At 36.7% G+C, this 14,636-nt stretch overlaps 1 pseudogene across 1 annotated transcript in view; it reads right to left on the bottom strand.

Moving 5' to 3' along the window:
- Window positions 1–233: 233 nt before the first annotated feature.
- The window catches only part of LOC111332572 (uncharacterized), a 15,522-nt pseudogene continuing 1,119 nt past the window's right edge, over window positions 234–14,636 (bottom strand). Inside the window, exons 3-20 of the transcript XR_016000170.1 lie at window positions 12,835–13,101; window positions 10,637–10,687; window positions 10,103–10,141; window positions 9,830–9,895; window positions 9,699–9,755; window positions 9,159–9,197; window positions 8,565–8,606; window positions 8,087–8,199; window positions 7,639–7,733; window positions 6,990–7,072; window positions 6,308–6,403; window positions 6,028–6,112; window positions 5,494–5,554; window positions 5,027–5,146; window positions 4,821–4,946; window positions 4,555–4,593; window positions 2,286–2,343; window positions 234–2,009 (exon numbers count right to left, since the gene is read on the bottom strand). The product of XR_016000170.1 is annotated as an uncharacterized LOC111332572 (transcript). The remainder of the gene's footprint in view (window positions 2,010–2,285; window positions 2,344–4,554; window positions 4,594–4,820; window positions 4,947–5,026; window positions 5,147–5,493; window positions 5,555–6,027; window positions 6,113–6,307; window positions 6,404–6,989; window positions 7,073–7,638; window positions 7,734–8,086; window positions 8,200–8,564; window positions 8,607–9,158; window positions 9,198–9,698; window positions 9,756–9,829; window positions 9,896–10,102; window positions 10,142–10,636; window positions 10,688–12,834; window positions 13,102–14,636) is intronic.

The following is a 14,636-nucleotide window of genomic DNA, read 5'->3' on the forward strand; positions in this document are numbered from 1 at the left end:
GGATTCGAACCACTGACCTCTGCGATACTAGTGCAGCGCTTTACCAATAGCGCTTTATACTATTACTAAAAATAGATTTTGTTACGTGATAACCTATGAGACCCCCCGCACAGACTCAGACAAACATTGCGACCAGCTTAAGGAAATGTATGAGCGAGAGCTGTAAAATTAAAACAAAACGACGGAAAATTTCGTCAAAAAATGACTTGGCGTTCTAAAAGAAGCGGCATCAATCAATCAATCATCAATCATTTTATTTAGTAATGCAGGTTGTAAGGAAGGGGGCAGCCATAAGGCTGATGTGGACCTACAACGAACTAATAAAATGTAAAACTAAAATAATTCATAAAGTCACCCTATGGTATTTAAATATTCAATATGATCATTGTAATAAAATTCATTAGCAAACAAGTCACGAATTAATGCAAAAATTTACATGCAATGTAATAAAACGTAAAAATATACAAAATCTCTGTTTTTCATAGCAATCATAGGCGCTTCAAAAGAGAAGCTATTTATGTTCTGTGAGAGCTTACGTAAAATATTTGGATCAATTTACGTTTCTGGGCAATCCAACACGTTAATGAAATATAGAGGACGAATAAACAATCGTACACTGTTGCAGGCTTATCAAAGACGATTAAGTAATCCACCTCGATTAACACCAATCGAGCTCGAAATGCGACACAAACAATGATCGGATAAATTGACGTTTATCAGCCTTGACTAAAACTAATCGAGCTCGAAATAAACACACGGCCCATAACTGTATGGAATACGATTGATTCGTTCTGCGTACCACTAACGTATCTCAGCCGATCGACCCGTGTTCCCCATTCGAACTCGGTTTCTCAGCCCGAGCGCAAATTGGCGCCTCACCTATGAGGACCGAGATCCCTTGGGTACCCTGCATCACGGTCAAGTTTTAGTTTCGACACACCGCAAATAGAATTGATGTATTTTATCACCTTAAGGAGAATTCCTTAGTTTTTAGTTGACGCCACCCTAGTCTTTATATACTTAGACTGCTGAATAGGTGGACTGAAACGTTTAGGTTTATTAAAAGTGGCCTTTCTTGTGGCTAACTCAGACATGGGAAAATCTCAGGTGGAGAAGGTAACGTTACTCATCCCATTCTTAAAATAGTGTTTACATTGGAATTACCTTGAAAGGTTTTCATGCTAATGTTTTTCGTGGAAGAAATTGTAACTTCAGAATGGCTGTTACGTGAGCTTCTTATGTCTGACCCAATTACACGGTAATCATATAATCTCGCAGAAGTTCTCCATTTCATTCCTGATACTATAAACCCTTTCAGGAAACGATTTTAGGAGAGCTGCTTGTATCTGATTTAAGTAGACGGTGATCATAAAACGTCACTGAAGTTCTCAATTCTTGATACTTATGAACGCTTGCTTTTAAAATATTTCAAACCTCTATTATTGTAAACAATATTACCTCGGATGCATAGCCATTTTATTGTAGCCAGAAAGGGAGGTTTACTTTAAATAACGCTCATCTTGTGCAGCTCATAGACTCAATTTCATTGACAATGATAAACTTATATGCTATTCTTGTACCTTTCCTTATTTGCATGTTTTTAAACTAGTCTCTTGATAATGGAGTCATGATGACCCCGAAACGTCGAGTAATAAATCTTTCCTGGTTTTTTCTATGCCTTTGCTTTAGCAAATCCCTGCTGATCAAATGATAAACTTGTAGTTTATTCTGTGGGGTACTTTTAAACTTTCAATGAAACATGAATATGATGCCTTAAACCGGAGAGAGACATTTTTTTAATGTGAATCCATGTTTTTAATAACTTTTTTTAACTATAACAGGTTGAAACGCAGACATTACAGAATTCAGGTTTAATTACGATACGTTTCATATTAACTTCTATTATTCATGTTCTTTCTTTCTTTTTTGTCTTCTCTCTTTTCTGTTTCTGTTGTCCTTTCTTTTCCTTTTTTTTGGGTGGTCTCCATCCAATTCATTGCTTGTGAAATCTGGAAGTAAAGAAGATGTAGTTTCTTAAGCATGTCAAATGGGATGAAAAAATAATAACAAAAATTATTATCATTATTATAATACCAATGATTTTTAAAATTATTTAGCTCAAAATGCAACCTTTGCAAAAGTAGCTTTATGGTACATTATGGCAGGATTTTTTAATGTCAAGGGCTGGTTCATAGATTAGGCCTTCAGGAATTGCTCTGAATCACGGCAATTGGATTAGGCTGGCAATCCTTAAAAATTGACAGAAGAGAAGTTTCCCTACATACCTTCAACGGTTTTGGAGAGATCTTCTACTAAATCTGGCTTATTCCCTCTAAAGCTAACCTGCAAGAAATAAAGAAAGGAGACGGGAGGTATGCTACCCAGGCGACCTGGGTTGCATACCTCCCTTTATTTTGCCGACCAATGCCTTAGCCATGAACTTTCGAATTTATCTCATACTAGACTAATGAATTTTGGGAAAATTGTGCCAAATATCACTGGTGTTTTGTTAATTTAAGTTTAGTTGCTTTAAAGTGCACCTACACCCAAAAAATTTTTTTCGCTTAACGAAGTAAGCTTATTTTTTTGAGTATTTCTGCGCAAAATTTTTTTTATTTGCTCAAATCTTCAATTTTCTATGCCCAGTCAAAATACGGAAAATCGGCCGCCATCTTGCCCCACGACCGAGATTAAAGAAGAATGGCTCTAGCGGGTAATGTGACGTCAAAACGAGAACACGAAAGTCTGCATCTCTCACATTTTCACTTGTTTGGGAAGATTGTCGTCGATATTGTCCGAAATATGCCGACTAGGTGTGTTGTATGAATGTATAAAGCGTGATACCCTCTTGCAAATTTCGCACGTTGCTACATCCTTCTACAACACACTTAGTCGGCATATTTTCGGACAATTATCGACTACAACCTTCCCAAACAAGTGAAAATGTGTGAAATGCAGACTTTCGTGTTCTCGATTTGACGTCACATTACCCACTAGAGCCATTCCTCTTTAAACTCGGTCGTGGGGCAAGATGGCGGCCGATTTTCCGTATTTTGACTGGGCATAGAAAATAGAAGATTTGAGCAAATAAAAAAATTTTTGCGCAGAAATACTCAAAAAAATAAGCTTACTTCGTTAAGCGAAAAAAATGTTTTGGGTGTAGGTGCACTTTAAGGGTTCATTCAATTAGTCTTGAATAGCAGCTTTACTCAAGAGTTTCTTTCTTAAAAATATATTTCCTTAACCCATGAGTCAGTATATGAGAAATGATTTACTTTCTTTTTTATTTCTTAAGCCCAAGAAATGTAGCAATGGTCTTGCTTTGTATGCTAAGATGTATGTGAATGTGTATGCTAAAATGTATGTTAATAATATGTATGCCAATATGTATGTCGATATGTGTGCTGAATTATTATGTGCCTAAGAACCTGGAGGCAAAGATCCTCGCTCACAAAGAGCATGGACACAGAGGACCTGGCTCAATTAGGAACCGACATGTGCTAAAATGTTATGTGCCTAAGAACCTGGAGGCAAAGATCCTCGCTCACGAAGAACATGGACACAGAGGACCTGGCTCAATTAGGAACCGACATGTGCTAAAATGTTATGTGCCTAAGAACCTGGAGGCAAAGATCCTCGCTCACGAAGAGCATGGACACAGAGGACCTGGCTCAATTAGGAACCTACAGGTGCTAAAATGTTATGTGCCTAAGAACCTGGAGGCAAAGATCCTCGCTCACGAAGAGCATGGACACAGAGGACCTGGCTCAATTAGGAACCGACATGTGCTAAAATGTTATGTGCCTAAGAACCTGGAGGCAAAGATCCTCGCTCACGAAGAGCATGGACACAAAGGACCTGGCTCAATTAGGAACCGACATGTGCTAAAATGTTATGTGCCTAAGAACCTGGAGGCAAAGATCCTCGCTCACGAAGAGCATGGACACAGAGGACCTGGCTCAATTAGGAACCGACATGTGCTAAAATGTTATGTGCCTGAGAACCTGGAGGCAAAGATCCTCGCTCACGAAGAGCATGGACACAAAGGACCTGGCTCAATTAGGAACCGACATGTGCTAAAATGTTATGTGCCTAAGAACCTGGAGGCAAAGATCCTCGCTCACGAAGAGCATGGACACAGAGGACCTGGCTCAATTAGGAACCGACATGTGCTTAAATGTTACGTGCCTAAGAACCTGGAGGCAAAGATCCTCGCTCACGAAGAGCATGGACACAAAGGACCTGGCTCAATTAGGAACCGAAGTGTGCTTAAATGTTGTTTCCCTAATAAACTTTTGTCTCAGAGAAAGTAGAGCCTAAGATTCTCCCTTACCATTTTGGACGGAAACAGAAGACCTTAGCAGGCCGTGTTGTTTGATGCTTGATTATCGCTAACCTTTGGTCAACTGGGCTGGGACCAAAACCACGGCATTGCCATGGTAGTTAACGGTGATTAGTGCTAATGTGGCTTTCAGCATCTTGGCTCCGGCCTTCAGTAACTATATACAATAGGAAAATGGCTGTGCCACACAATGTTCACCATTTCTTCCATACCTTATCACTTGATTCCTTTTCTTCTCTTTTTTTGTTTTCCTTGATTGGAGCATAAAAAATATTATTTAATAAAACTGAAAACCTTACTTGCCAAAAATTTTAGCCTTGTATATCTTTAAATTTTCCATATTATTTTGACAGAAATATCCTCAAATGTGTCATTCTAAGATTATTTTCCAAGGAATTTATTTTCTTATACAGACTGTGATTTCTGATTTTTCATTGCACTTTAATTGATGTAGCCTTGGCTCCTACAGAACACTAACCCATTCACAAATGTGAAGAACCTCATCACCCTGCAGCTGGTCACAGTGCTTAAGGACATTGTTGCCCCTTTGAAGGTTGAAATACAATGGAATTGTTTTGGAACTTCCCAACCAGTCATACACTTCCTGTCAAGGATAAAATTTTGTGGCTATTAACATAGAGGTCAATTGACAACTCTTCTATTATGTCATTACCAAAAATTTACCTGGAAGCATGCTGTTTCCTTGAATTTTCGCATCCATTGTTTTCCCTCTAGGTCTACCACCTTTATTTGCCGACCTGACTGTGGTTCCTCAGATATCCGCAATTCTCTTGCTTTCCTTATCTGTATAAAAATAGAGAAATCAATGTAGTAACCATCAATTGTGTTCTTCATTCTATCCTTTAATTTAGTCCACAATGTTAAGAAAAAGGATGCAGTACGATTGTTGTTTTTCTTTGGGGTGTAAAAAGTCTTGTAACCTGTATGTACATGGGATGGGATTTCAAATATGTACTATTAATTGTATTCCTTTCATCGCTTGTGTTTGCCTTCTTTTCCTCACATTATATCTACCACTTACTATTTTTATTTTTCGTTATTTTAATTTTTCTATTAAGTTTTTCATTTTTCTTCAACGATGATAATTCTAAATACCATGCTTGTTCCTTGTTTTAGGTGATGAAACTCACCTCATTTTCCAGTTCCTCCTCTTGATCTTTTCTTTCTTGTCTCCACTTGGCATACTGTTCTCTGCGTGTCAAAATAATCACCACTACTATGAGCACTAGTCATGATATACAAAACAATGCACTTTAAAGCTATACTCTTAAAGCAATGATGTATTAGAGAAGCATCACACTTTATGTAGCTTAGCAAATACAGTGCAAGGGTGGTTTTTGTGGCTCCACAGCATAAACCCATTTATATCTACTGGCAGCAGTGTTATTTGAGTTTTGTTTTTTGTTAGACACCTCCACCATACTATAATTAATGCACTGATTGTTACACTGATTACTTAATGAAGCATGCCTCTGGTACAGCTGATTATACTAGTTTCAAATTTTTATTTATTTTTCTTTTTATATATATATTTTCTCAAATTATTTATTCATTTATCATATTATGGTTTCTAATTATATTAGTATACACGTACATTTTTGTAACGAGCATCCTTTTGCTCATCAATGTTTCGTGTTTAAATAAAGTTATACTTACTTACTTACCTTTGTTGACCCTCCTCCGTAATATGCAAAGCTGCCCTTTCGATTATGTTTCCTAAAATGTCATCATGTGTATCTGTTTCTGTATCTAAAAGTATACATAAATTTTTTTAAATTATGTTCAGTGCCCCTAGATAACGCTTCACTTGTGGGAAAATAAGCTCTTTCTCTCTCCCCAAACTATTGTTAGCTTTTTGGAACGAATGGTCTTAATTCTTCATTGCTTCCAGTCAGAAAGTGGTTTTGGTGTAATATACACATTATTATGCTAACTCTGCCATACCTGCAATTTCGCCTAACAAGGTGGCATTCCTGCCTGTGGATGGTACAAGAAATAGAATCCGGTCTTTTCTCTGATCACCACCATATGCATGAAAAACTGAAAATAAGGAAAAATGACACTTGCTTTTTTCATTGCAGACATGATCTCCTTTAAATATTTGGTAGTAGGAGGCAGTGTTTGAAAATTCATTCCATGATCAGGTTGAAGACCAAGCAATTTGTGGGTTGTGATTATTGTCATCATCAAACCAATTTTGATCTGGGCTTTCCCCAAATCATGGGGGTGCCACGATTTATCATACTTTGCCAACAATATTTCTTACTCCCATTTACTTCAAACATTACCAGTATGATGCACTGATATCACTACAATTATTATTTGGCCCTTGAAGATTATTTTAACCAGAGGTCAAACTACTGGACATTGCTTTCTTTCATTATCAAGCTCTGTGTAACATCATTTGTGTCCCTCCCTCCTCACCCCCCCCCCCCTATTTTACTGAATCATATCATTATGGTTTTAATGGCTCTTCCACACAAAGCCGTTTTGTGCTCGCCAAGGGAGGGGCATTGTGTCTAATTTGCAAAACTTCTGATTCAGATGCTACCTTTTTGAATTTCAAGGCACATATGACTGGTGCAACAAAACTGAATGTAGCTCTAAGGGATGGGTTCTCGCATACCTTTTCTTCCCTCGCTGGACCAGGTCTCAGTTACCCAAAATAGCCAATTCTTCCCGTGTCCACATTACATTTTGTGTAGTATCCTTCAATAAAATGAAGTATTATATTTTACATGGGTTCAAGGGAGTATTTCAAAGTAAAATAACAGTACTTTGTGGGTATTCTAAGGTCAGTCAAGATGGTGAGACAATTCATTTTGTACATATTGGTGCAGCACTCCATATTAATGCATACTTAGATGAACTGCTTTTGACTATTACAGTCAGTAACCGCCTTTTTACTTGAACTATTTATTTCCCTTCAGGCTTCGATATATAGTAGTCTTTTTCCATTATGTTATCACAAATTAGTGTATAAACACACTCAGTCATCTTGGCATTTCAGGCAATCTGATTGGTTTGCTATCTCTGGCTATTCAACAACATACACCTCTGAGCAAAAGGATAATGTGAAAAACAAAATGGTGGGGGGGGGGGGTAAACTCGTGTTTTGCTTAAGTTTCAGAAGCAGAAATTTTACAAATATCTTCTAATATTTTCCATATTAGTTATTGTCGAGATTACTTCAAGCATTTATCCTAAAACATCTCAGTGAATTGTGGCTTTAGGGAATATTTACCTTGATTTCAAAGAATAATTGCTAATTGTACCTCAACATGGCTCCTCTCTGGGCAACACCCCTCTGTCTTGAATTAACAAGGACAACAATCATTCGTTTATTTTCTTCACGTGCTTGCCAACATAACTGAAGATACAAAACAATAAAATCATTCTTTGTTTTCTATAGAAATGAAATGCACATTACATTCAAGTTACATATATTTAATTCTCTATTCCGGTTCATAAAATTCATGCAGCATTTGGGAACATGGTTCTGCCTTGAAAAAAAACCAAATCCTTATGATTGAATATTACTCACATGCTTTACACTTGGCATCATTGAGCACATAAAATTGCTGAGCCAACACATCTGCCCCTTGTTCTTTTATCATCATCATGCTGAGTACGGTATCTCTTCTTCATGCATATAGCTGTAATGAAATGCACATTTTCAAGAAATATGCACTGTTCTTGCAAGTTTATGCTAGGACTTTATACCTCCTCAAAGTGGTGGATCAAAAAGGGCAACATTGCTGTATTTTCACCTCCCATCTGAAGTAGTTGTTGGCATTTTACAACCTCATCCTCCCTACACACTCTGCTTGATGACCCTGTAATAGGAGGCAGACTATTATTTTGATATCAAGGAAGTTGAATTTAGTTATGCTGACCTGGGTTCTCACCAGTAATCTGTCAACTACACCTTACTTTTCTTTGAAGAGTTTGAGGAGGGTTGGGGACATCCTGTAATGCTGACTTCAATTTCATTTACAATTTTCTCATTATTCTTTTCCAAATCGCTTTAAACACTGAATAGTTGTATTCCTTTTTCTGTTCACAGGCCACATTGGTATTGCCTTTGATAAAAAGTCAGAAGTTTTCCATCTACCCTTGGTTTTTTGGTCATATAACATGGGGTCACAATAAAAATAAATGAGTTGTTTATCAATCATTCAATTTGAAATGACATACGCACCTCCCAATCCGAACCAAGAGAAGTCCTCCTCCACCACTCCACCTATTGAGATTAATGTGGACTTACTGCATGTAAGATTGCTAAAGTTAATTGCATAATTCCTTGCCATTAATGATTGCAAAATCACCACGTTCAAAATTGGAGGTTTTCAGCCAGAAAACATCCCAAGGCTGTCACTATCAGTGGCCAATCACAACAAGCTGTTTCCATGGCTGCCTTAATTATCCTTTAGTGAGGGAACCTCCACTAAAATAAGAATATAACTTTAAAGTATTGAATGTAATGTTTTCCATCAAAATTTTTTTATCTTTTTCCAATGGAAGCATTTCTATACAAGAGAGACAAACTTCCAAAACGTTTTTCTTGGTTTTCAAATTTCCCGTGCACTGCCAGTTTGAATGATTGACACAGATACAAACTGTTCCATTGGAAAAAGATCTAACACTTTTGATTGTAAACATTATGTTGCATATTTTACAGTTATATTCTTGTTTTAGTGGAGGTTCCCTTTAAAGCTTTGATTGACACAATAGTCCATGTTTATTGAAGAAGTAACACTTTTGTACTGGAACAAATTTATACCGGTGCATTTACCCTTCATTCCGCTACCATAAAATGGTGTGCCTTTGAATCCTGTAATATAATAACATTGCAAGGATGAGCTGAATGCACACCTTTTAATTTTGTGCAGGAACATATGCATTGGCTATCACTTCCATAGATGGTCCTTGAACAGTTTGCCTTACCCGATGAAGAATTAGTCCAGGAAAAGAAGATGAAAATACCAACTGATGCACATAATGCTTATGCTTAGTGAAATGATAATAAATTCCTCCTTCAAAGACAGTGATTGCTAGGAGTTATGTTGCATATATACTTTTCTAGTTTGAGCACTCTGGCATGGCTTACACGATACACAGTCAAGTGTGGGATCGTTTGGGGTGACCACTTTGGTTCTCCTCCATCCTAGTAACAGCATTGCACTGATGAGGCCCAGAAGGCCGAAACAGTACTATCTGCAGTTATATATATAAATAACAACAAGTTTTACCCTGAAATTCACTTTCCTTAACTTTTCTATTCCCACATTGTCTTATTCATCTTGCAAGTAAAATCAGTGCATGAGAAATTCACCTTTTGTTGTGGCCTCCAGTATATTAGATACAACTGTTGTTTCTGCTATGATAGCAACTGAAATTGAATGGAAAGACACTAGGAACTATACTTTTTCCAGCATAATGTTTAGAAATTTCATTTCGACTTACAATTGGGTAACAGAGGATCTATCTCAATTACATCATCTGAAAATACACTTTGCACAAAGTCACCATCTGCAAGATGTAATATTGGTGTGAAAGGTTATATGAGTCGTGACCCACATATTTTCTCTTGCCTACAAGGTGAGCACTTCATTGTTGTACAATGCAGAAATAAACATAGTTGAATCAATTCTACCATTCTATGCAATTTAATTGAAATAGAAATGATGAACATGATATACAATCTACTTAAACAAGGGAGGAAGTGACACATCTTACCATCATTGTCATCACTGGAACTGGTTCTCGAGGAAATAGCTATAACAAAGAGAATGATTAATAATAATAATAATAATAATAATAACATTGATAATAATAGTTTAATATTTGTAGTGTGCAAATTCCATTTACATATGATCAAAATAATGTTTGATGAAAGGATTCCTATTGGTGCAACAAGAGAAAATAGAGCCCATAGGTTATAATACAACATTCAGGAAACTGTGTAAGGATAATGGTACACTGCAATAAGACTGGGATACAATAGGAAAACATCTCGAGGCCTTACGGAGAATCAACCAAAGCAAGCCACACACACTTTCTATTTCTAGAATCAAAACAAGGTAACATTGATACACACAGTTGCTCTCATCACCACACCAATCCTGCTTCCTGGCGTCAAAATTTCAGCGGCAGAAACAATGTAGGAAAGCTAAATGACACCTGGTCTACATTCATGCACACAAGATAAGAGAACCAAAATTTATTTGTCAATGTACTGTGCTCTCACACAGAAAACCAAAAAAGCCTCACCTGATTGGTGATCTTGAGAAGCCAAGTGCTCCAGGTAATGTCTTGTTTCACCTTGTTGTAACAAAAGCATACTGATTAAGACTAAGGACTACGAAGTCATTTATTACATTGAAATTGTTACTTTTCAATGGAACTAGCTTTCTGTATCGCAAAGAGAAGTTGAGTGTGAAGAAAAACTAGTGTAACTATGCTGATTCTGATGCATCCAAAATGAATCCACACAAAATCAGCACATTTTATAAAAATGTCGCATTAGAAAATTGTAAAGTTCCCTAATTGGTGCAAAACCTATACTTCAAGCCAAGCGGAGCAAGGTGACAGCATAAAACTGGCACAAAATCTGTTCATGCTTATAAATCTATCTAAACAGTCTTCACTGTGCGGATCTTGTTGTGTCTTTTCCTTTATTTCATCTTCTAATTCTTTTTCTAAAATCTCAACTCGTAGAATGATTTCCCGCTCTAAATTTTCTATATCAATTGCAAACTTTCACCAGTATCCTTTATATTTTTCCCACTCATTTTTAAAAATTGATAAATAAGAGGAAATCAATTGAAGCTGTAGTTGACATTGTCTTACTTTACTAGATCATCATCATATATGAGATACTATCAGGTAATTGATACCACATCCCTCTATAGTAAAGTTCTCTAATGCATTCATCTACTTCATCCAGATCTCTAATCGAATCTTGTATCATCTTTTTCATATTTATTTCACTCATATATTTATACATTATGGTAATGTCTTTAAGTACAAAGTGGATAATAATTATTTTAGAAATTTTATCCAAAAGGACTTTTAAATTGTGACGCTATCTCATGTTTGTTGTAAATTTTTTGTTTATAAAATCCATTGAATCTTTTGTAGTGCAGACTAATACATTACAAAGTTGGGCAATAAGGCACTTATTTATAGGTATAACACTTTGGGCTACTGCATGTAATAACTGCAAGAGGCTGCTATACTGTTACCTCAGTGCCCTTTGTGCCATTGTGATGCCAGATATATTATGAAAGACAGAGAGGCAAATAACTAATAACTAATAATAAAAGGATTACCAGTGTAGCAGATCCTACCGGTAACCAGAATGCTGCTACTAAAGCTTAAACGTAGACTCCCATAGTCGAACACATACCACTGCAGGATTACAGGACAAAGTTTCAAAAACCGGTGACACCATGACAGGAGCATTAGCTAAGTCAAACAATAAAATTACTGGATTGGCAGCACCAACTAGTAACAATGATGCAGCTACTAAAGATTATGCTGATACCAAAGTGTCTAAGGCTGGCGAATCTATGACAGGAAATTTGGATATGACTTCAAGCTACATAAGAAACTTACAATCACCCTCAACTTATTCTGATGCTGTAAATAAAATGTATGTTCAGACAAATAGTGTTTTCAAAAGGGGGGAAACCATGACTGGCGCCTTTAACATGGGAGGCCACTGGATCACCAACTTATCCAAAGCAACATCACCAAATAATGCAGTAACACTTACTCGATTAGGAGAATCACATATCTCTAAGCATGAAAACCGTAAGGACGTATTCAAATATATCGTCGAAAATGCTAATGAGAGCGAAGAAGATTACACTTTATCCATTAGAAATATTGTAACTACTACTAACTTGCCGCATAAGATACACTTGAAGGCATACCTTATTATTTATGCCAGTTTTATGCCCTCACCTTGCTCTGCTTGGCTCGGAGCATAGATTTTGCACAGATTCAGGAAGCTTTATCAATTTCTAATGCAACATTATTATAAAATGTGCTGATTTTTGGACTAATTTTGGATGTTTCAGAATCAGCACATTTACACTCCTAGAAAATGATCAAAAAAAAAAAAAACAAATAGAAAATCCAATGAATCTGCAGGTTTAGAAAAGTACAGAATTAACTCTTGGGAACATTCTGTCAGTTGCAGAAATAATATTGTACCAGTTGCATCTCATAATCCTGCTCTTTGTGTAGTTAATAAGTTAACATGAGATTAAACTAGTTAATCATGTTACAACAATCTTCACTAATTCCAAAACAGTACTGTGCTATTATTGTCAAGCCATCTGGGCCAAATTACCGTCTGTGCTATTTACCTTGTATTTGTTTTCCTTACTACAATAAGTGATGAGTAATTATGTTAATTGCTCTTGCACAAAAGGCAAACTTGGTATATAGTGTAGACTTACGGCCATTGGTAGGTCGGGAAATTGTCCTGGTGATGGCAGGTTGGCTGATTTCATTACTAGTGGAAGATGGCAAAGGCAATGATTGTGAGCTGGTTGAAGTGGATGACCGTGTGGATGTGAATGACTGGCTATGCAAAATAGAAGGAATGGGGCTTGATAGGACAGTTACACTGGATGTGGAGGATGAAAGCCTTGATGATGACAATGATGTGGCTGTGGTTGTAGAAGATGAGGCCGAAGAATGTTGCAACTCAGTTGATGATGCACCTGTAAAAAGTTGATATCTTTGTTGAGTTTTGAGGTGTATATTGCATTCTTTTAACTCGTTAACGGCTGAATCACACAAACACGCAAATATTGTTTACATTCAGTGTTTAAATTAATAATTATCTCAACAAATATTTACAAGCAATAACACCAAAAATATGTCATTTTAAAGTTTAGAAAATGAGCTCCTCAGGAATACAAAACTTTTACCATTGAAATTAAAGACTTTCCTGAAAAAATAAATTGAAAGACGAAAAAGAAAAAATAATGCAAAATTTAAAGTAAAAGTCACTTACAAGTATTTGCACAGGACTAGCACATTAATTAATAGCACGAATTTTTTATCCACATGTTAGCCAAACGTCTTGAAAATGTGATAGAGAAAGAATAAAAAGTGAATTTTTGACGAATTCTTATCTGCGCCTGGATTACAAAAAATATTTAACAATTATTCCACGAGCGCGCGTTAGATATGAGATGATAGATACGCGCCTCGTTGGCTATAATCAACTCATATCCAACAAGCGCGGGTGGAATAATTGTTTTATTAAATACGCCCGCAAGATATTAGACAAATCTTACCAAATCTTAAATTTTTTAGCACCCTTTTAATTTTAACCGGACGCGCACGCTACCATATTTGTAGATTATGGTATATTGGCTCATATACCATAATGGCTAAGCCAATAAAAAGTCTTGAATTGCATTACCAATGATTCAGGCTTTAATAAATCAAAATATTTCATATGATGCAATTCCATAGATCGCAGCAGGGTATCGATTACCCTTGATTACTTTTCGTCTCGCATTACGTTTGTCGCTAAAAACGTGCTCTAGACGTACATTAAAGTTTGTTGGGGCCCCATAAATCAATTTTAATTCAAACCTTCGAGATTTTCAAGCCGACACGGTCGACTACAGGCGAAGAACTTCAAATTACGCAGTGGAATATAAAAACTTCCTACCTCGACTTTTCACTCTCATTCGATCGCTGCCGGTCCAAATCGCTCCAAATCGCTTTCTTAGCCACTTTCCATGCCATAAGCGAAGTTTTAGTCGTTAAATAGCTCTTCAAGTATCATTTCGGAGGCGATTTTACTCACACACAAACTCGCTTAGTGGTAAACAAACATTCACTCGCTCCACGGGTGAAATTAGAGATTTTCAAAATATCGTTGTGTACGTCGCATTCAACCGTATGCCTACGTGATTTATAGCATGTCACCGTCACACACGCCAAATTTTTAGGATATCGGGATTCTTCCGGACAATTTCGTCCGAAATCACAGAGCCTGCCGGAATATTAATTACCCAAAACGTATGTTGTGTTATCTTTGTTCGGTTTAGGTATGCAGCTTTGTACCTCGTCAGGTTGAGACAAATTTCTATGCATCAATTTTTGTAACGCCTACCCATACGATGTGTTACAAAAATAATTTAGGATACTCATAGTTAGGATTCCATGCCGCAAAGTTAAATTTTGCCATGCATACTGGATAAAATGAAAGGGATTTCCAGCAACGCAACAGTGTAGT

The sequence above is a fragment of the Stylophora pistillata genome, chromosome 4 (genome assembly GCF_964205215.1).
Source record: "Stylophora pistillata chromosome 4, jaStyPist1.2, whole genome shotgun sequence".
Classification (NCBI taxonomy): domain Eukaryota; kingdom Metazoa; phylum Cnidaria; class Anthozoa; order Scleractinia; family Pocilloporidae; genus Stylophora; species Stylophora pistillata.